The 23040-nt window shown below is 34.6% G+C and overlaps 2 long non-coding RNA genes and 1 pseudogene across 2 annotated transcripts; all 3 read right to left on the minus strand.

Annotated features, from left to right (window-relative positions):
- Positions 1-703: 703 nt before the first annotated feature.
- On the minus strand, positions 704-1071 carry LOC120254862. The gene is made up of 3 exons (XR_005534779.1): positions 1027-1071; positions 862-934; positions 704-783 (listed from the first exon to the last, which is right to left on the minus strand). It is a non-coding gene; the product is annotated as an uncharacterized LOC120254862 (long non-coding RNA).
- Positions 1072-10395: 9324 nt separating this feature from the next.
- On the minus strand, positions 10396-12048 carry LOC120254863. Its single transcript, XR_005534780.1, has 3 exons — positions 12027-12048; positions 10723-10760; positions 10396-10456 (listed from the first exon to the last, which is right to left on the minus strand). It is a non-coding gene; the product is annotated as an uncharacterized LOC120254863 (long non-coding RNA).
- Positions 12049-12114: 66 nt separating this feature from the next.
- LOC120254864 lies at positions 12115-22638 on the minus strand (annotated as a pseudogene).
- Positions 22639-23040: the final 402 nt, after the last annotated feature.

The following is a 23040-nucleotide window of genomic DNA, read 5'->3' on the forward strand; positions in this document are numbered from 1 at the left end:
GCACAGGACCAAATGATGCCTAGAATAATTAAGCAAATATGTTCAATAAGGATGACTCGAGATAACCATACACGAGGTGCAGAGCTCCTTTTTCCCTCGAAAGTCGTGGGATTTTGTAAACAGTCACAATATCATTGATTTCTTTCTTTCATAAAGTCAACACTAGCAAAGTCACTCAAGTGTATTGGTGGATTTTTCACCCTTTGAAAAATTATAATAATGAATAAGATAAGCTTTTAGTGAAACTTATGATTAGTTCTAAATAGAGAAAACCATGATATCATGATCAAATATTAAGCTACTGTCACTATCATACCTTCATCTGATCAAAAGCTGATCTGATTGGATCAATTCCCTCATTTTTCCTCCAATTTCTTCTGTTAAACTAAAATTGACGATAAGTTTTCTGCAGATAGACATAATGAAGGCCTAAAACTAGCTCGAAGTCCACCAAGAAACTGAAGATTTAATACACATGAAATGGCTACCTATTTATAATAAAACATGAGAAATCACGTCGTAGACCCAATTAATGTTCAATTTCATAATGCAAGTGAAAACAACAAAAAAAATTTAAAAGATGAATTCAACCACCCAGGGCATTAAACAATGCTGGACTATATACACTGACTACAGTAGTAGGTAAGCAAATACCAATTTCCAATCAATACTGATATTTTATTATTGCAAAACAGAAACTAGCCTAGAATTAAGCACTTCCAAAATAGTAGGAAGATCGGTTCCATAAACACCGTACCACACCTCTTAAATTCAGTAAAATTTCTACAACAATACACTGTTCAAGCAAATTGTAATTAATTTGAGTATGAGATACCTTGACAATTGGGTCTGTGGAATCACCCAGCACTTGGATTATGAACCTGTCCGGCGGCCATGCCAATCCACAAGCAGCTCCAATTGACAACTTATACACCTTCAAATCAAACATTGCATCAAATCCAAATCAAACTCCCATTCACTTAATTTTATTATCATAATAAAAATCCTAATTCCCATTTCTCTTACCTCTTTCTTATTGATTATGGGGTTCTGGACAAGCACTATAGGATAAACGGAAGTCCCAATCTCCAAATCCTCCGTCAAGGCCTCCCACTTGTACCTGATCTCCGGGTTCCTCAAAATCTTCACCCCAAGGCTCAACACACCCATGAACACAAACTCCACCAGCAACATCAACGACATACCATACATAACACCATTGCCACTCTCATCATCGGCTTCATGACTGTCCCTCTCACCAAAACCCACATCTCGACAATCTTCCACCAAGCCCCATCTTCCCCAAACCCTTCATATGATGATACATTAAGGAAACCTACAAAGTTACCTGCGTTGATGCCATCGGAGAGCCAGATCGCCGGACCATCAACGAAAACATTCATACTGAGATTGAACCCCATGCCTTTGGATCCCAAAACATTGGCTAAAATCCAGATAAGAAGCAGCAACATGGCTTCCAATGCCCTCATCTTCATCTCCTCCTAAATTATTTGAATCCTAGAAAGAAGAAACTCAGGATCCATCAACACCATCGAAGAATTAGGGTTTTGGATAGAGGGAAAAGGAGGATTAGGAGAGATCGATGGTGCAAACCAGAGCGCAATGCATGTAGAATGCATTGTGTTCGATGCCGGCGATGGCTCCAGCCAACCATTTCGCTTCGCCTTCAACGCCAACGTTGAGAGCGTGTGGTCGCCGATGACGCGTGGAAATTGGCCGAAAAAAGGGGCAATAATTTTAATTTTTAATATTTTTACACTAACAGGCGGTTGTTGTAAACCGGATCTAAACCGGCTCTACTTCTGTCTCTAAAGCTATAAAATGGTGTGGTGTGAGTCCTTGTGCACGACTACAACTTCAAAGGCTTGATTTTTTTTTTTTTATTGATTGATTGGGTTTTGAAGAGCACTAATAAGGTCTTTATTGTTTGCGCAGTCAACCGCTTTGATCTTTGTCATAAACAATGCTCATATGCTCACTTTAAACTCATAAACTCTTTTATGGTCATCATTATCTTTTGACTCATCAATTGTAACCGCTATAAGATTAATTTTTTTAGTTAGAGCGTGAAGAATCGTTTCAAAAGTTCATGATTCTTTCGTATCTTCTTTGATTAGCTTTATTTGATTTAATATTAAAGTTATTCACCCAAAATAATATTCATCTAATTCTATATCATGCATACATGGATTTTCAAATTATTTTCAAAGGATATACAAACGCACTATTTTAATTGTTATGATACTTCAACATCTTGGATGATTTGTAAAAGTAAGCTATTTTTTTTTATAGCTTGAAATCCATTTTTGCTCTCTTTTTGTTGTGCTACATCTTCTTTTTGAATAAGATCCCACAAATATTGAGATCACAATACCAATTCCATCTCAACCCTCCAAAGATAATAGTTTGTGCTTTCATGTAATAACTTCATTATCCATACACTAATATATGGAGCATGCATTTAGCGAGGCAAAACTTTTTATACCCTAATGAGATTGGGAACAGGCACCCACACAAAACACACTAGACTACCACCCCCACAATTAACATACATGCTACTGTATGCAGAGATGTAGATCATACAAATTAGGTCTTATAAAGATCCAAATAAATTAATCACACTAACCTCAGAATACATAAGTATACTCAAACTATATAATATTTTAACTCAAATTAACTTTTAAATAACTTGAAAAATTATTAGCTTGAGTGTACTGCAAATTCCAACAATATCAACACACAATAAAAGACTCCAAATACAAGAGGTAACTCTCTTATATATTCAACAACCTTATCAAACACAAAACTAGTTTGCCACCCTAAGATAGTGATTGGACATTGATTAAGCATCAATTCAGGGAAAGACGGAGACAAGCAGGGCAAAAGAGAGGCATGGCCCACCTAACTTTTTTACAAACTAGGTCCTATAGAATAGAACGGCATCACTAAATTTTTTGCTTATTGATAAAAGTGTTTTTCTTTCTTTGACCAATTTATATTCTGATGTAAGTTTTTTAATTTATTTAATAATTTATATTGTTTTTTAATATATTTTGTCATAAATTCTTTTATATTTTTTATTCATAAATTATGACTAATTGGTTTAAGTGATCAACTACTTATGCATATTTCAAGAGAAACCTATTGAAGATAAACCATCATCTACCTCTGATGTTGAAACTTCATCTTTTATCCCTAATGGTGAAACCTCATCATCTATCTTTAATGTCAATGAATTAAATTAGTTTTGTTAAGATTAAATATTGAAATTTTATTTTTTATTAGGATCCCTTAAAAAATTTCTGGGTCCATCTGCACGCTCCAAGTAATACAAATTTACATATGGACAACATTGCCGTATTAGATAGAATGATTACAAATAAATGATTAAATAGGAATACATGAAACAACTGTATATAGATGGAAAGGTTGCATAGGTGCAACATAATAGTAGCAAATGGAATAGTTCCATATAGACTGCCAACAAAGTGAAAATATTTGTTTTTAATTTTATTTTAATCTATTTTCTTTCAAAATTGTAAATGGAAATGGCAGAGAAAAAGGATAATAAGAGAAAAAGAAAACTCAGTTGAATTCAACCTATGCAATTGTATCAGGGGCATCCGCTCTACAGAGCGAAAAAACAAAAAGAAAAGGAAAATTGTGCATAAATATTAATTAAAGATATATTTTGTGTATATGTCATGAAACAAATCTGCTTATATAGCCCGCAATGCTAGTCAAATTATGCATATATAAGTTAAAAAAAAGTTTAACAACATCAAACGTAAAAACAAAGAACAGGAAGAAAATAATAATGGGTTCACATGTATACCCTTAAGTTTTGATTCAATAGCTTCACTAGTTATATTTATTTATAAATTAAAAAGATTTATATAGCCAAACAATAGAGCTTTTTAGAGGTATGTATATGCAAAAATCTTAAAAAGAACCTCCCAAAGCCCACATAACCACTAAAGCAAGGTTAAAGAATAATAAATAGTACTATATATAAATAGGGGTGGACATGGGCAGGTCGTGGATGCCGAGGCTCAGACTCAAATATACAACCCATATATTCGGTGAGATTTGGCGAGCCATGTTCGACCAAATTGTTTTGATCCAAACCCCGACCCATTTGATTGTCATTAGGCCCGAGCCCACTCGACCCGACCCTAAAAAAATAATTAATTTTTTTATGAAATAATTGAAATAACTAAATAAAACTACTACTACAACCCCTAAAATTTTTTCAAACATTTAAAAAAAAATACAACACAAGTATTATAAATGTTTACTTTTTTCAAGCCTATTACTATTATATGTATATAATTATATATATTATAAATAATATATGATATATATATTATTTATTTATTCGGGTCGGGCCAGGTCGGGTCGGGTCGGGTCAAAATTCATCTGACCCAAACCTAGCCCGAAATTCAATTCGGCCAAAACATTTGAGCCCAACCCAGTTTTTTGGGCCAACTTTCTAAACCCAGGCCCTGTATTTTTTGGGCTGGGTTCGGGCCAGCCCATGGGTCGCCCGACCCATGTCCACCCCTATATATAAAGTGGATGAAGTTCTTGTATCAAGGCAATGTGGTACTAAACTTTTAGTGGGAATGTTTTGAAATAAATATGGGCCTAAAGTATATGGGCCCTCTAACAGTTAATACCTCAACACATTATGCTTGCATGGTTTTTAGAGTTTGAGATCAAGTCCTCTCTGAAATGAATACCTTACACAAAGACCATTGTGAAAAATCCAAAATCTTATATTTCCTAATTTAATTGTATTAAGTGAGAATATCATATTTTCAGAATTTGATAACTTAGCCAATATTACCGGTAATAAAATTAACGACTATTGTAATCTCACATTCTAAGGGGAATATGATTTTTTGTTTTGTTTTGTTATACCCTTCAAATTTAATAAAATCTAAAAAAATATAATTTTTTAAAAATTACTTGCATTTTTCGAAGTTAGTGATAAAATATTTTTAATTAATTTTATAATGCCTTAGCAGTTTGTTTTATATGAAAACATACATATCCAAATGCTTGGATGAAGATAATAATCATTTGAAATTAATTTTTTTTAAAATATAAAGTTACAAGAAAAAATTATAATTATTTAAAACAAATAAGTATGAATTAATTAATATATATTAATAAAAATTAATTATGTTAAAATCAAATTTTTATTTTTATTAATTTCAAATATTTATTATGAAATCATTTAGAAATTTAGTTGGAAATAATATGAACTTTGATATATTTGAGACTTATTATATATGGTTATTTTAGTTTGAAATCCAGTCACATTATTGTTTTGTCAACCAAACCGAAATTACACATATTTCTTTTAACATGGCTTGAGAGTCATATTCATAGTAATCCTATTTATAACCGTAAAAATAAGATTATGTTAACCAAAGGACCCCTTGTTGTTTGGGTTTATTTATTTATTTTGTTGAAAATTACCAATTATGAGCAAAAGGGAGATTCAGATTCTATTTGATTCTTGGTTCAATTATAAGTTCAACCATTTATGTTTAAGTGTATTATGTAATTGTTATTTGCAATCGAAACATAAATGACAGTGATAAAAAAAAAATGCATATGTAAATAACTTTTCAAACTTTATGCCTACCGTTTAAATAGAATAGTAGATTAATCTTCATAAAAGAAGGGGGACTATTTATGATATTATAAAATTTTTTAAAATTAGTTGATTGAATATATAGAATTGATTAAAACTTAAACTAAAATATTTAAATATTGTGATTATTTTAAATTTAAAAAATCAGTATGTGAAGATAGATTTCATCCAAAAAAAAGAACTTGTGGGTTTCATGCACCAACAGGTGACTAGAACAGAGAAGGAGGCACACTTTGACAAGATACCGTGAGTCTATGCTACAAAGAAAACTGCTTTAGAAAGCAAATGTCTATCATTTAGGTTATGTCATCTCTAGTGGGTAAAGAAGTAAGTATTTGTTATTTGAGTGTTGTAATATTTCATATTTGTTATTCAACTATTTCAATATATTACTAAAAGTTTCTGTTTAATAATAAAAATTCCCATTTAATACTAAGGCTTTCTATTTATTATGACAAGTTCCTACTTATTATTAATTGTTATTATTTATTGGAAAGGGTTTCTACTTATTATTTAGAGTTTGTGTTTATTATACACGTACTATGTTTAATATTTAGAGTTTTGATTAGCATATGATATTTGTGCCACCTTAATTTTTCAAGCTTGTCTCCATCAATCAAGAAGATATTGACCTTGTAAGAGCATTATAGAGAGAAAACCATGCTTTCCAGATGTCGAAAAATGAAAAATCTTCCACTACATCCCTTTCCCGTGGTAAAAAGAACTAGAAGCCCGCAATGAGATAGGGTCGAGAACACTCCCCGTATGCTTTTCGGATGTCAAAAAATGAAAAATCTTCCACTACATCCTTTTTCCATGGTAAAGAGAACTAGAAGTCTGCAACGAGATAGGGTCCCCAAAAGCTTTAGCAAAATAGTAAAACTGTTTTTTTATGGATAGACCTCCGAGTCATCCCCAAGAAGTAATGTTCAGCCTGATTCATATGGTTGGATAATCTAGAGTAAGCAATAATTAGTTTATGCTAGAACTATAGTATGGATAAATAGGGTTTTTCCCAGTCAATGCATCTTGACTTTCAAAGCTATTTATATAATAGATTAACGCTTATTATGTCCCCATGGTATTTATTATACAGCATTAATGCTTATTAAGTTATGTTCCCACTTATTACTAATCCCTACTATGTACCATACTTTTTTTATGCTTACGGTTTTATATTTTTGCATATAACATAGCATTACCAATTATTACCTTATGATTTTGTTTAAAATATTTTCTTATAAATTAGTTTGAGATGTTTCCATTTATTGTCTATTTAACATTATTTTCCATTGATAATGTTTGCATTTTCTCACAAAATAATAGGGTGGAAATACACCATCCTAGCCCATCTCTACACTAATAGAGGGAAAAATAATAGTCACAAATGATGTCTTAAACATCCGGATCATGATTGTCCTAGATTTATTACAGAAGAAACTCTCATCATATAGAATGCTACTTTCTGCAATAATTTCATTAAGCTTTTTCCTTAAGCTTTTTGTGTGTAATAAGACAAAGATAAAGATTAGTTTCCCATCAGCGGCAATGTTTACGTTACTCATATATCATACTCATTGGCCTAAACCTCAATGAAGAGAGAAGATATATACTAAGTGGAGAAGATAGATAATAATGAAAAACATCTAATAATATATCTAACCTAAATAGAAATTTAAATTAATAATTGAAAATATACTATATTAAGCTGAACATCCAACTAAACTAAAAGCTAAAATTTTAAATGTACAACGTATATTAAGCAGAAACCTATAAATTTAAGCAGAAACATCGTATATTAAGTGGAAGGTTGGAAATACAAGCAAGAAGCAGAAAATTTGGAAACAAATATATTACACAAAACAAATAATACGATACTGACTGGGAGTTGGTTAATGCATAGAAGCACAAGTAACAAATATTTTTGATTATGAAGAACACAAAGCTAGTCATATAAAATTCCACCTAATATAAAAACATAAACACACGATAATTACGATGGGAACGAAGAGCCCAAGAGAAGATCCACTTTTTCTTCAACCATATCAATGGTGAGATCTAGGGGTGAGCAAAAAAATCCGGATCCGATGATCCGATCCGATATCCAGTTTTTTTACCCGAATTTTTTGGGTACCCGATCCGAAAAAAAGGGTCGGGTACCCGGTCCGAATTTTTAAGGTGAAAACCGGATCGGATACGGATCGGGAGAAATTAAAAACCGGGTATCCGAATCCAATCCGGTTTTTAATATATTCATTTATATATATATATATAATTAGATATAGATATATAATTAGATATAATAAATTTAAATTTTTATATGGTTTTAAAAAAAGTAAAAAGATCCAAATCCCTCCTCATTTAAACCCTTTAGTTTAAATTTTTCCAAATCCCTCATTTAAACTCTCTAAGATATCTTTTTTTACTTTTTAGACCATATAAAATTTAAATTTATTATATATATATATATTAATAAATTTAAAATTTTACAAGGACGTAAGTAGATTAAAAATCCCTTTGTTTAAATACTTAAAGAGTTACTTATATAGTTACATTATTTTTATATATATACATATTAATAAATTTAAACTCTTATAGGTGAAAAAGTAAAAAGGAAAAATTTCAAATCTTTATGTCTAAGATCGGTGAAACTCTTTATTATTTTTTTAATTTTTTGTGGGGAGAATAATGTAAGGTTTTTAATCCTCTCTATAAGTTACAAGTTTCTCATATTTGTTTTTTATGAATGTTGATGTTGTTATATATAAAAATCCATGGAGTAGATGAAACTTAATTTGGATCCGGATATCCGATATCCGATCCGGTTTAAACCGGGTGCCCGATTTTTAGTATCCGGTTTAAATCGGGTCGGATACGGGTCAAGCTTTTGCCGATCCGAAAAACCGGGTACCCGATCCGGTTTTAAAAACCGGGTCGGGTACCCGGTTTTGCTCACCCCTAGTGAGATCGACTACATTGTTGTTAAATATGTCATATATATCACACATGCTGAAAGTCAACCTCTAAATCAATAAGATAAGTCATTATGTGTGCATTCATTGTGACAAACTTCACACTTACATAGGAAAACCTCAATGGCCCATCGTTCATATCTTAGTCAATATTGATTCCCCAAATAAGTACACAGTAAACTATAGGACTAGTTTCTCCTCTTTATATCTCATGATAATAAAAAAGTTCTCCATTAACAATCTTTAGCAAACACAGCTTGCACTAATATAGTTTTAAGTTATACATGATATAAGAAGCTATTCATAAAAAACAAGTAAGAGAACTTAATTATACAGAAGATGAATGTTTCTTCAAACCTTCTTTTTGCATTTTAGGGTGGTGACACTACAACAAAAATCCCTAATCATCACGGTAAAATTGGCACAGAAATGGGGTTAAAAACCCTGCCAAACTGATTTTGGCACTGTATTTGGCACCAAAAATTAATCGTGCCTATAGCACTAGTCACAATACATTTTGGCACCATTTTTTTAATATCATGCCGAACTTTGCCACTGTTTTCAGCACGGTTTTTTACTATTGTGCCAACCATTGCTATTAATGTTTGGCACAGACTTTGATTCTACATTTGGCACTATTTTGGCACTGTTTTACTGGTTCAGTATTTGGCATGATTTTTAGCATGATTTTATATACTATACTTTTTTTCACGGTATTTGGCACAGTTTTTAATAAAATTTTTTTGTTACCGCTTTCAGCACGCTTTGTTTAATCTGTGAAAAAATAATTTATATGAAATTAATTTAATTTAATTTTTTTTATTGCCCTAGTTAAAAATTTTGAATTACCAAGCAAAAATCATCTTATTGAATTAACAATACATATAGATGCCCTATATATACATTGGAAATCATGTAGTATAACTATACAAACACTTGTATCAAAACAACATTAAAACTTCATTCCACATGCAACATTAAAATCCAATATTGCAGCCTTATTGGTGGGGAACAAACAAGATCTAGGCTGATAACATTTGCAGAATAAAAGTTTTAATTAGATTACCGCCGAAAACAGGGTCTCCTCCCCGAAAATTCATATAATGAACATTAAGAGTGGCACTCTAGGTAGATGATTTCACGGTCACGGAATTGATGATGTCAATGAACTCCAACTACGAGGAATACAAAGAGAACAAAAATGAGACAAGTGAAAGTTAGACAAACTAATCTTGCAATTAAAGATGTTGGAATGCACCTGATGAATTTCATGGAGGGTATTCACAATTAAGATGTTGGAATGCACCTGATGAATTTCATGGAGGGCTTATTTCTAAAGACACTAGACATGGCCAAAACAAGCATTGTTTGATGGCTTCCTACAAATTCTTCAGGATGTCCATCATAATAATAAAATTACTAGTTGACAGTCTCTAATGGTGATCTAATTAGGATTATATATTAAATAGAGGATGAATCAAGAGAAGGAGAGAACATAAATATAAGAATATCATGCATGCATGCATGCATGGATTTGTAAGATGATGGTTAAGAATTATTCTCATACTCCGTCCATAGTTCCTTTATCTCCTCAGCTATAGTTTGCAAAGTGAAAATTATATCAAATAGTTGACATGAAATATAATGGATCAAGAATAATTATTATAAATAAAAGAACAATATTTACCTATCAAACCATCACCAAGAACCTAGCACATTTCATTCAAAGCAGCTTGATCAAGCCTACTCTTTTCCTCTTTAGGAACACCATCAGAAGGTGTAATATCACCGACAATAGCTGGTGAACAAATTTCACTTTGAAACATAAAACATGTAAAATTCAAGCAGAATAACAAGGAAAGGGATGCAAACAATAACTGATAAAGTAGTCAGCTTATCAATAAGGGAGTTTAGGTGAATGATCCTATCACTAGAGAAGTAGAAGTGTCTTTTTCGAAAATTAGAAGTTAATATTTTTCCAGTAATGAGCTCACCAATGAAAATGAAGTAGAAGCTCATCACTGAAAATTTATGCTGACCAGATTTTAAACTAGTCTTGATTACCTTCTGCAATATCATGCACAATTGCCATCTTGATGCACCTATTTTAGCAATGAGATAAGGAATAATTAGCAAGCAGCAAATTGCTTAGCAAGATGAAAAGAGACATTTACAGAATGGACAATTCGCAGGCATAATTACTCACATATGTCCCTTTGTCTGATAATAAGAACAAATGAGGTTGATACAAATATAATAGGATATGATCTACTAGCTTCTTTTAAGAAAAAAAGAAGCTAGTAGATCATTACTCACATATGTCCCTTTGTCTGTAAACAACATTGGAAATCAAGTTAGGTGCACATGGTTAATCCATTTTTATCACACACAAAAAATGAAGTGGCAACCAAATTTATTTGTTGGCGCACCAACCTTGCAATGTGTAAAGGATTTCAGCATCTTTCATTAATGGTCTGACTTCATTTTGAAATATTTCTGGCGCCACCTTCTTCCCACCAAATGGGTTTACAATTATAAACAACCTCTTTGGTCTACCTATTTTGAGTATTCAAATGAACTCATTATAGTTTTAAAAGACAACAGAAGAAAATTAAGATATCAGGAACCAAGGCACAGCCTAGTGGTTTCTTACCTAGTTTGTGTTTGGGAGGTCTCGAGTTTGAAACCTCTCAAGCACAATGCAAAAAATAAAAAGGTGCTTGTCGCCAATTTGTCAAAAAAAAAAAATTACGATATCATTTTAGCAAAACATTAATATTTATCAACTCTGTATGAACAAAATTCAAAAGTCTAAGCCTAATCAATTAGAAACTTTTAAAAAATAAACTTTGGAAAAAGAAACTAAACTCAAAAGGGGATATAATATAGAAAGGAGAAAGTTACAAGAAAAAGCTTCTTGGAAGTAATTCTTAATTATCATGCTTGGGACAACAAAGAGGTATTGCAATTAAACAAAGGCTAAATACTTGGCATGGTCGCACATAATCAAATCTCACCAATCATGGACAACTATTTAACTTTGTTAGGCATTCAAAATGAAACCCTTTATTTTATTTATTATTTTATCATTTTATTTTATTCTATGGTTTATTCATCCTATAATCTCTAGCATTTCCTATCATCAAATAATTACACACAGGCTACTAGGGAAACAACAACAAAAATAAAACATTAAAATAGAAGCACAAACTGAAAGAGAAGGGTAGTATTTTCATATAAATTTTAAATTCACTTAAAAGAAAGAAAATGGTTTTAATATAACAAACTGAAATCATGATGGTAATTTAAGTAGATCAGAAGTCAATATGAAAAAAGACATGGGAAAAGGGAACAATATCTAAACCAACCTCTCCCTATTAACACCAGGAATGTCATCAACGATCAATGCCATCAATGCCATGTGATACATGTGATCAGTAATAGATTCAGGGCCTTTTATTTCATGATTGACCCATCCCTTTCTTTTTGTTGCCTATATAAGGACGCAATTGCAATGAAAAAGTTCAAAGAATGTCAAAATATCACAAATACATAATGCAGCAAAATTGATGAAGAAAATAGTAGATTTTTCACAAAGGTATGGTACAGATGGCAGAATAACGGAAACTACATTCTTCACAAACACACACATAACCAGATATCCCCTTGTGAAACATCATAACAACCAAAAGTAAGCAAAGGAAATGAATGTAGAATGAAATAATGCAGCAAAATATAGTAACACAAATTTCCCTATAAGCCAGATTAATAACTTGTGGTCATTAAAAGAACCAACTCATAAGCCTTCTGACAGAGGTAGAACACTAAGTATGACAAAATAGTAAATTTATAAGACTCTAGACAAAGATTATGTACTAGTCTTCATCTAAAGCAATTGAATTTAAATCGGAACAAAAGAGAAACTATAAGCAGCAGGAACCAAGTTATTTGAAAGTGCCATAGGAACCAAACAAAAAGAAAAGCAGGAACATGATTTGAGGATGGTTTTAGACAATTACTATAATTAACACATCATGTTAGGTTAGCAGATACTTAGGTAAGAGGCACCACTCTCACAATGCTCATAAATATGAATAGCTATATCAATACCATGATGCTGTATATATATTTAATATAATATAATACCTGTAAACAGGATAGTGACAGGAGTATGGAGCTGGTTGATGAGTTACAGGTGACAAGAATCGTCTCATTGCTGTAATTACAAGAGTGATGGTAAGGTTAAAAAACACACTAAAAGATGTGAAGTGTATTTAAGTATATATAGTACCATAACGAGGAGCGGGTGGCCGGGGGCGGTGGGTATGAGTAAATGGAATTTTTTTCACATTTGCTTTATTTAAGCATAAATAAATGGTTTAATACATATTGCAAGGTGTTTTAGTGATCCTCTCAGCGTAGCATTAACAAGATCAAAATCAGAATTAATACATCGAAGGAAGTGGTCTGAAGGATTTCTTCTGCTGGGATAAGGCAATCCAGCCTCTGCAAAAAACTGAATCACAAGGAAAAAATAAATTAGCTTACTAGTTCATAGATTTCGCAGAAGAAAGCAAAGCTTTTTTTTAATAGCATGGTGAATAGAAGCTGCTGCTTTAATATATCTACTACCTCGGTAGCCAACTTGGCATCTCCAAAGTAAACAGCCTCCCTACCAGACAAGTGGTAGAGATCATCGAAGAGAGCAAAAACTTCACCATTAGGCTGATGAATCGATGAGATAATTGTCTTGTTACCATCTCTCGCCATCTGCCTCAATGTATGGATCACAAAGAAAGCAGAGGCACTATCCAGGCCACTTGTAGGTGATAAGTGCTTGTGTCATAGGAATGCGAAGTGTTCTTTCATTATGATGAGCATTTTTTTTCTCGGGTTTTAATGCTAATATGTGTGTATTTATGTTATTTTCATACATATAGGGTTGTGAAGCCGAAAATTAAAGAAAGAAGCCAATGTGGGTCGCAAGTGCATTATTTGGAGGAAATCTTGAGAAAGTTCAAACATGAACACATAAGTCGGGTCCAAGATGCAAGAATGTGTGCCAAGCTCCTTGTATTCGAGTTAGCACCATGATTAGGAGTGGCACAAGGGCAGCCACATTCAAGCATTCTGGCTTGTGCATTTATAGCAAGATCTCCACCAACTTGTCTGTTATTGAAGAAGCAAAGCGATTCACGACGCAAATGTGTGCCCGTTTGCATTTCCTCGATGAAATCATGAATTCGGGAGAGTTTCGGGCCGGTACTACAGGAGGCACTGAAAAGTAATGTAGCAAAACACTGTAGCAGTTACTGTTTACAGCCGGCCGAATTTCAGCAGAAACAGAGAATCCGCACGGGCTTGTGGAATTCCACACGCCCGTGCGAAAAATTCACAGGGGCGTGTAGATTCCCGATTTCAGCCTATTTAAAGCAGATTTTAGCCCCGATTTCAGCATTCTTTTCTCCATCTTTTCCCCACCTTGAGAGAGGGCTTCGGATAGGGTTTTGAGAGTTATTGGCTAGGGATTTGGAGAGATTCTACGGCGAGGTGTATCCTAGGCCGGACAAAGGGACCTTTGCGACGAGTAGACGACTCTTCACAAGACCATCGCCACGACTATCGAGGGGGTTTTCTATGGATTCTTTGCTTTTACATTCGATTTCATTGATTGTAACTAGCTCCATAGAGAGCTAAACCCCCTAGTTGGTACTTGGATATTTGTGAATCCTAGGATGTATTTGTTTCATTGAACTTCTTTATTATGCTTTCAATTAATTGATGTTTTTTTTTAGTTCCAATCTTGAATGCTTGATTGTATGAATGCTCCCCTAGAGTTGTGGGCTCGAAAATACGCGTCTGGCATCATGAAAAAGACACCAAACAATATATCGAAGCACAAATATCATATTTGTTTTGTGGGTTCTTTCATTTCTAATAGAGGCAAGCCTCTATTATTAATTACCCCAGATTAGAATCTTAGGAACCTCCGATTAAGGGTAAAAGTACAAGTAAAAGGCAAGAAGATTTGCGAATTATAAATCATGTTATTTTATTATATAAACATATTTATTACATCACTTATGTATGTACATATATTTTATATCATTGCCGCTGCCTATGCCTTGTCACTGCGTTATCTGCCTTGTTGCCACCTTGAGATGTTTATCTCATTGCCGCCTTACAATTTTTTATATCACTGTCTCAAAATGAATAAGCCACCACTGTCTGTGCCTCATCACCATGTTGCATGACTCATGATCGCCTTAAATTTTGTTTGTTGTCATTTGGAAATAAATAAGTCACTGCCTGTGCCTCATCACCGCGTTGCATATTTCATGGCATCTCGAGATTGAATATATTTAAATTTTGTAGTTCCCTCAAAATGGATATATATATATATATATATATATATATATATATATATATATATATATATATATATATATCCAAGCTTGTCCTGTGCATAACAGGACTTCCCCTTTTTTAATGCTTCTTTAAACATTGCCTCGAATATTCTGGCATTTTTTTAATATGAATTTTTTTTTCCATCAACTCGGAAAGTTTAGCCTATGATAGTGGGACTCGAACAGAATAGATGGTATTATCCTGCACCTAGCTTTCTTCATCATCACTCACTTGTAATCATCATACCATTTATCAATTTCAATACATTTGCAAGAAAGAATCCAGGGAAACGGTATTTGGTTTATTAATTAACCTAATAGAGTCAAGGTGGATGTTTTGCCCACCTCACAATCCATTTCACTCCCATATGATGGTGGGACCCGTTCCCTTTTTTGAAAATTTTTATTTTTTTAACAAATTATGCATGCTATTACATGCATCTCTTTTATGATGAGATTTGGTTCTTTTGAAATTTATATATATATATATATATATTTTATTTTTTATACATATTTTTATATCATGCATATGTGCACGCCTCCTATATGCATGCATGCTACAGAAAAAAAATTTTATTTTAGTCTTATGCGTGTTGCATTATTTCTATTTCATGTATGCATACATGGTGGGCCCCATGTGAGTATATGCATGGTTATTATTTCATTCTTTATGTTTTTTCACGTGTGCGTGCGTGCATGCTTTTAACCTATCATAGCACCACCAATGATTTTTTAAGGATAAAATAATGGTTCCCATGCATCCAAAGTGGACAAATAACTTATACTAAATTTAAGGTTTATTAACTCAAAAAAAAAAAAATCATGCATTCATAACTAAACATTACTGAACTAAGGCCCCAAGCCTAAAGGTCTGTAGTATATATATATCAGTGATTTGCCTTGGCAACTTGTTCAATCTTGTCCTTCTTCTTGGTTGCATAATTGTTAGAAAAGCCCTTTGCTACATTGACAAGTTCATCAGCAAGACATTCAGCAATTGTTTTAATATTCCTAAAAGCACTCTCACGAGCATCAGTAGTCAGAAAGTATACTGACTGGTTCACTCTCTTCGATGAAGAGATGTCCACAGCTTGACATCTCACCACACCAGCCGAACCAATTCGAGTTGCATCTTCCTAGGTTCACTGTTAATAACTTGAGCTGGGTTTAAATCTATAAGAAGATGAATAATATCCATGGCATGTTTGACAATCCGAACTGCCATTAGTTTCCTGTCATGAGTATGCATGCTTCTCAAAATTTTAGTTTACTATTCTTTTTTTTTTAAACTGCAATAGTTTTAACTTTGTTTTCGGTCACCAAAAGCCAAACCTCGTCTGGTAGTACCTCTTCTACACGTAAGAGAGGATAGTAGAGTGGCCATTCCTGCTTGTCTCACTGTGGCACTTTGTCTAGCTGTCTTTTCCTTTGTTCTTCATTCTCAACAGTAATGACAGGAGTCTGGGAATCAGTGACAGCAGAAACTGTGATATTGCTTGGCGATCTTTCACGTGTCTTTGATGATTGAGGACTCTCACAACCTCCATCACTACTAGCTACGTATATATATATATATATATAGGTTAGCAAAGTTATTCATGAAACTTTCACAAGGGCATCTTGCATTTGCAACTTGATCTTCAAATCTTTTCAATGACGATCTACAACATTTTTTTGATAAAGTAACATGGACTTGCATGCCTCTTTTTTGCAAACATTTCAAGTCTAGTTTCTCCACATTTTCATATAAAGCATCCATACAACCCAGAGAAGAGTGTTCATCCAGGAGCCTCACCATCTCCTATGCAATGCAACGCAATGAACGAACAGCATCATGGTGGACCTTCTTAATTCTACATACCTCCATATCCTCCGCGATTATCTCACCATTGACGTCATATTTTTGCTCTCGTTCATCTCTTCTTTCTTTCTTTCATGCTCTTTCTTCAGAGCTCCTGCAAGGCATTTTTTTTAGTCTAGAATCAAATCTTCAGGAACATCAGCACCCCAAGTGACAAAATTCTTTTCTTCATTTTGTGCAGGTTGCTCTTCTGAAGCTTCCTTGAGCACCATGTTCACTTTCAAGTCATCATCATCTTCTTCTTCTTTGTCTTCGACCTTCTCTTTCTCTTCATACGACATGGAAAAAAAAAATGCCAGCAATGACGATAAGCGACGGTGGCAGCGGTCACTCACAGTAACAAACAAAAGCAGAGGTAATGATGATAACAACATTAGCTAGCAGCCTCGGCAACGAGCAGCAACAACAACGGCAGGCACTAGGCAACAGTGTCAAGTTGCGTGACAGCATTATTTCAGCCACTCAAGCAGCAACGGTGAGACGGTGACAGCGGCGGCTGCGATATGCTTGACGGCATTATCTCAGCCATTCAAGCGTGCCGCGGCGATGAAGAGTGACAGACGGCGACGAGCGGCGGCTGCGACATGCTTTTTATATATATATATATGAATATATATTTTTATATGAATAAAACAAGAGAGAAATTAAAGAACCTCTTTTTTTCCTTCTCTTTCTTTTTTTCTCTAATTTTTTTTTAATCCTCCTCCTCAAAAAAAAAATCCCCCGTCCTCCTTTTAAAACCCTGCCCGTCCTTATCCTCATCTGACTCTCATTCGTATCCTAACCCCACCCCCGTGAGATCACAGAGATCTTTTAAAATAATAATAATTTTATTATTATTATTATTATTTAATTTTTATTTATTTATTTTTTTTAGAGGGCATGTGAGTATATAGCATGCACATATCTCATTTTTTATTATTTATTTATTTTTTTATCACACACGCATGCATGCTTTGACAAGGTCCCCTTGCGTATATCCCGCAAGTGCACGGGTTTGTCGAAATAATAATTCCAGGTGAGCGGGGTCGAATCCACAGGGAGTAGGGAGTAAAAACACTTAATTTGATTCTTAGTTATGTGAAAGATCAATGATAAGGAGTGTGATAATGATTCAATTCTCAACAATAAAAGCAACAAGAAAGAGAGCAAAAGTAAAGAAGGGGGGTAAGGCAATCGATAGAGATGATGTACCCGGATAATGCTCCGCCTAGGATAATTGTTTCAAGTGCAAGAACCCTCTATTATGTTCCTAATCAATGAAATTATGAGTCATGGAAATCCTTAATTACATAGTCCCAAATCTAAGGTCAACTATGCCTAACTCTATACATGTCCCGGAGGAGAAATCGAACAATCTCAACACCTCGCACTCGCATAGAGTTGCAATGAGTTCTAGGGATTCCAAGTGATAAATCTCTTCCTTAATATAGACCTAACCCTTTGGTCCAGGTGGAAGGTCCCTAACCACAATTAAGCCCTAGATACTAAGATCACCTCAACGCTTCACTTCGTTGCACGCGCAACTAAGCCCCAGCGGAAGTTCATCGCTTAGACCATTCACTTTATTATGACCGCAAAGAACTCGAGGAACGGAGGTAGAATCTATCATGCCGGAGGGGAAAGGGGACGCTCCTGTACCTCTCGACTCACCCTCTCAACCCTCTCCAGCCTAGCTTTGTCTAACGCTCGTGGTGTGTCACTCACTCACAAGGTTACCAACAAGAACTCTCAACCCTAGTGTCACTCTAGGGGAAATGTTCATACAATCAAGCATTCAAGTTTAGAACTCACAATAAACATCAATTTCTTAAAAGCATAATAAAGAGGTTCAAAGAAGCAAATACATCCTAGGGTTCACAATACCCGAGTACCCACTAGGGGTTTAGCTCTCCATGGAGCTAAGTACAATCAAAGAAATAGAATGTAAAAGCAATGAATCCATAAAGAAACCCCCTCGATGATCGTGTCGATGGTCTTGTGGAAAGTCCTCTACTCATCGTCCAAGGATTCCCTCGTCCGGTATAGGATACGCCTCGACGGAAGCTCGCCTACCAACCGTCTTCCTAAGGAATGATGATGTCAGAGCCGTAGAACCTCTCCAAAACCTTGGCCAATACCCCTCGAAACCCTAGCCGAAGCCCTCTCTCAACTTGGGGAAAAGATGGAGAAAAGAATACCAAAATCGGGGCTGAATCGGCTTTAAATAGGGCTGGAATCGGGCGACTACACGGGCGTGGATACTCCACGCGCCCGTGCGTAATTTCCACACGGGCGTGGATAATTTCCACACGCCCGTGTGGATTCTCTGTTTCTCTGGTTTCTCGGCCGACTGTGAACAGTACTGCTACAGTACATACTACAATGTTGCTGCAGTGCTCTGCTACTGTATTCACCCTGAATAGCTTCCCAATTCCATACTTTCATCGGGGTAACGCAAACAGGCACACGTTCACGTCGTGGATCACTTGCTTCTTCAATGGTGTACATGTTGGCGAAACTCTTGTTCTATGTGCATAAGTCGGAGTGCTCGAGTGTGACTGCCTATGTGCCCCTCCAAATGGATGTGCCAACTCGAATACGAGGAGGTTGGCACACACTCTAGCATCTCACATCGACCTATGTCTTCGCGTTTGAACCTTAGCAAGATTTACTCCAAAATCCGTGCATTGTGATCCACATTGGCCTATTTCCTTCATACTCGGCCACACAACCCTACCTGCATAAAAGTAACATAAAAACACACATATTATTGTAAAAACCCGAGAAAAGTAATGCTCAACATAAGCAATGAATGCTTTGCATTCGTATCACACAAGCACTTATCATGCTTCTCAATGATTTTTTTTATATTATTATTATTATTATTTTTTTTTGCATATAGATATGTGAATTTGTGTGTGAGAGAGATCTGCACCTTTTTTTTTGTCATTTTTTTTTATTCTTTTTTAAATTTCTTCTCCCCAAATCCTCTCTCTTCTCGTGCGGTCCCTCCTTTTTAAAAAGAACATTGGATCTTATCTTTCCGCCCAACCTCTCCAGTCAAATTACAACCAAGTTGACATAAGGATAAAAACCAAATTCAAAAATTCAAAAATTATTTAAATTATCTTTTTCCACCCAACCTCTCTGTCAGATCACAACCAAGTCGAGATGAAGACTAAAGATTCAAATTTAGAATTTTTTTAATTAAAATTTAGAAATTTAATTTAAAATAATAATAATAATAATAATAATAATAATAATAATAATTTGCCTCGGGATATGTGTTTAGGTGCTTCGGGATGTGTGTTCAGGTGCTTCATGATTTGCATTTCTCAGATTGCCTTGAGATTTGCTCTTAAGCCACATAAAATTTACGATTCCCTCGGGATGTGTATTTGGGCTATCCTAAAATTTGAGATTGCCTTGAGATATGTATTCTCAAGGGCAATTTTGTAATTTGCATTTTGCCTTGAGATATGTGTTCTCGGCTGATCTTGCGATTTAAATATTTTAGATCACCTCGAGATCTGTGCTCTAGGCTGATTTATGATTTGGATATTTTAGATTACCTCGAGATCTGTGCTCTCGGTTGATCTTGCGATTTGAATGTTTTAGATTGCCTCGAGATATGCTCTCTCTCGGCTGATCTTCAAATTCTAAATATTTAGATTATCTCGAAAATATCTTTTAGACTTATCTTGAATATATCGAAATATAATGAAATTTATTTATTTTAACCACATGTTGTCCTAATTCGATTATTATTTGACTATATGTAATTTTTTTAAAAATTTTTTATTCGATTTGAATCAGGACATGCAATTGTTTTTTACATAAACAAGAGTGACACTAGGGTTGAGAGTTCTTGTTGGTAACCCTTGTGAGTGAGTGACACACCATGAGGGTTAGACAAAGCTAGATTGGAGAGGGTTGAATGGGTGAGTCGAGAGATAGTGGAGCGTCCCCTTTCCCCACTGGTGTGATTTATTCTATCTCCGTTTCCTTAAGCTCTTTGCAGTCATAGTAGAGTGAATAGGCTAAGGGATGACCTTCCGCTGGGGTTTAGTTGTGGGTGCAATGGAGTGAAGTGTTGAAGTGATCTTAGTACCTAGGGCTTAATTACGACTAGGGACCTTCCACCTGAACCAAATGGTTAGGTCTACATATAGGAAGAGGATTTATCACTTGAAATCCCTAGAACTCATTGCAATTCTATGCGAGGTTGAGAGGTTATCTAATTTCTCCTCCGGGACATGTATAGAGTTAGGCATAGTTAACCTTAGATTTGGGACTATGTATTTAAGGATCTCCATGACTCATTAATGCATTAGTTAGAAAGCATAATAGAGGGTTTTTGCAGTTGAAACGATTGTTCTAGGTGGAACTATATCCAAGTACCTCACTTATATCGATTGTCTTACCTTTTCCTTTACTTGTGCTCTCTTTCTTGTTGTTCTTACCTTTATTGTTCTACATCATATCACACAAATCACTATTTATTTTTCACTTAGTTAAGAAACAATCTAAGTGTCTTTACTCCCTACTCTCTGTGGATACGATACCCACTCGTCTGGGATTATTACTTTGACAAACCCGTGCACTTGCGGGGGACCTTGTCGGTAGGCTCATCTAAGAACAAGAGACGAGAGGGAGTGAGTATCTTCAAAGCAATATTGAGCCTCTTCTGCTCTCCACCACTAATTCCCCTCAAATGCTAGTTCCCTATTGGCCGGTCAACACATTCTTGCAGTCCCATTTCATCAAGGATGCGTTCCACTACAGCTTGCACCTCCTTCTTTCTCATAGTGGTAGGAAGCCTCAAGTGAGCTGAGTAAGTGATTGTCTCTCTGACTGTCAGAGTCCCAAGCAGAACATTTTCTTGTGTCACATAAGCCTACATCAAAGTGTAGGATTCTAATTTACACAAGACAATAGGGTTCAAAAACTAAATGGCCCATGAAAATTGATTGGTTAATTGAGTTGAGTAAGAAAAACCATGAACAAATGCTATGATTTCTGAAGTAAAAATAAACCAAAGGGTATGCTCCAACTCTAGTTAAAAAAAAACCCAACTTTCCCTCAATTTTCACTCTTAGACCATTTTCATGCTAAGTCTTATCTCTAATCTTCTCAATTCCATGTAAACAAATTCCATATTCACAATACTCGCTCAAAGCATTTAATTAAACACAAGCAATGCGAGCTCTTTTCCACATCAAAACATATAAAAAAAACTTGAATAAATTAGAAACCCTACCACAACACTGTAATCAAGCCTCCTCTTCTTCCCATTTAGCAACACCTTCCCAGTGAGGACCAGATTTCTCCCCAACCTCCCTGTTCCAGTACCATCAATCAAACCAAACTCCCAAAATAATCAGCAAAAAAAAAAAGGCAAAATCCCCAAAAATGGCAATGAAAAAATGCAGATGAGAGTGATTCTAACCAGCGATATTTTCAATGGCTGTAGAATAGCCTCAGGATCTCAAACAACGAGGTGGTTATTCATGACATATTCAAGAAGCTTTTCAGCAAGACACTTGACATCCACCGTCATAAAGAGTATAAGTAACAAACATATATAATCTGACCTTACTCTAGCTTACAATGTCAACATACAGGGAAAATGAGTACCGGAAGCCTCAAAGTTGCACATAAGCTCGATAATTCTAGTTTCAACAAAAGATGGAGTTTTCTTTGTGCATGGCGTAATTTTTCCCTTCCATCCTGTTCAAACAAAGAAGGCTAATGTAGTACTAATACATCACAAGAAGAAAGAGGTAGATGCAGATGAACAATTACATTATTGGCAATAACTGAACTAGGCGTGCATAGAGACTTCAGATTGGGTTGGGACTTGGCTTCTTCGGCACATTGAAGAGAATTCATGTCTACAACACAAGTGATTTAATGTTCTTTGGTAATAAAAAATTTAAACATACATATAAAGAATGGAATGAATTCAGCATTGGTAATAAGAGAACATACTATGCCCTTATAGTTATGTGCGCGAAGGAAAGTTTTGCAGCCTGGAAAATAGAAAATTACACTGAATGACAATTCATGACCTTTACCTTCAACAAAAAAAAAATTGAAAACATTAGAATGAATTGTTGCTAAATAAATTGA

The sequence above is a fragment of the Dioscorea cayenensis genome, unplaced genomic scaffold, assembly GCF_009730915.1.
Source record: "Dioscorea cayenensis subsp. rotundata cultivar TDr96_F1 unplaced genomic scaffold, TDr96_F1_v2_PseudoChromosome.rev07_lg8_w22 25.fasta BLBR01000667.1, whole genome shotgun sequence".
In the NCBI taxonomy this organism is placed as follows: Eukaryota; Viridiplantae; Streptophyta; class Magnoliopsida; order Dioscoreales; family Dioscoreaceae; genus Dioscorea; species Dioscorea cayenensis.